This window comes from Phocoena sinus, chromosome 5 (genome assembly GCF_008692025.1).
Source record: "Phocoena sinus isolate mPhoSin1 chromosome 5, mPhoSin1.pri, whole genome shotgun sequence".
NCBI classification, from domain to species: domain Eukaryota; kingdom Metazoa; phylum Chordata; class Mammalia; order Artiodactyla; family Phocoenidae; genus Phocoena; species Phocoena sinus.
In genome coordinates, this window is record NC_045767.1 from 72,036,838 (window position 1) to 72,038,032 (window position 1,195).

Below are 1,195 nucleotides of genomic sequence, written 5' to 3' on the forward strand. Positions count from 1 at the left end.
ATTGACTGCGCCCAAGGGGGCAAGAACCAGTGAAATTACTGAAAGCGTCTTAAAGCTGCAGATAGACTGACAGTTCATTACATGAATAATTAGGGAACCATGCCTTCAAGACTGGACAGCTATGTTAAGCAGCTATTGAAAATCTAGATATACTGGACAGGGTAAGATCTGGAAAAGATGAACTATGTTAAAAGGGAGCTGGGCAGTCGATAACAGGTTGAATCCAAGCCTAGGTTAGATGAAGACCTGATAGAAGAATACCTTTTAGATAGAAATTAACCAACTCAGGAGGATAAGGGTAGACAGGTTATTTGAACATAGAAGGTTTTGGTAGACCCAGGATCCACTGATTTCATATTTCTGGCTATGGGAGCCCTTGCAGAGGAAGATTACATGAGTCAGTTAGAAAAAAATTGATGGCCAGAATGCAAAGAGGGACTGAAAGCAAAGCTCAGCAAGGAGTACTGGACCTGCATGGAATCCAAATGGAAAATAACCAAACTCAGAAATGGGTTGAAGCCTTTCAAACTCAGCAAGGTGTCCCTAGAGGAGGAGGCAACAAACAAAGACAGAAACAGCCTAGAAAAGAAAATATCTTTATAATTAGTAATATAGACTCTAGTATGAGGAAACAACCATTCCTAGCGAGGGAGGGACGAGGAGGGAATCAGAGTCCTCAAAAAATGTGAAAGATGGTAGGAGAGGAGAAATGATTCCATCAACCTTACCCAGTGAAGGGTTTCACAAGGTCCTGATCCAGAAGCACATTGTATGTTATCTGTGGACACTGAATACCCACAGTTGAGCATGTTCTCTTTCATCAGATCCCACCAGCCTCTAATTCATCATTCTGGCCTGCTTTCCTGCCCTTAGCATCTGTGAGACAGGAAGAAAACCTAAGATAACCCCGCCCCCTTTGGTTTAGCCTGTTCTAAGTTTTCTATAACTTATAACCAATAGAGTCCTATTAAATATAGAATACCTCCCAATAATTTTATACACAGTCCAGGAGATTGCAACTGCCATTACCACCCCAAGGCCAGGAAGGTAGTCTCTCTCGCTTAGGATGCTTTCTGGGTATCTACAAAGTACAAAAGTGGAGCCAGGAGTGTGGGATCCTAGCAAGTGTCACTTCCCTCCCCTCCTGACATGTTCTCTTTTCCAAATCTAACCACATGTGGTTTCTTCAACTATT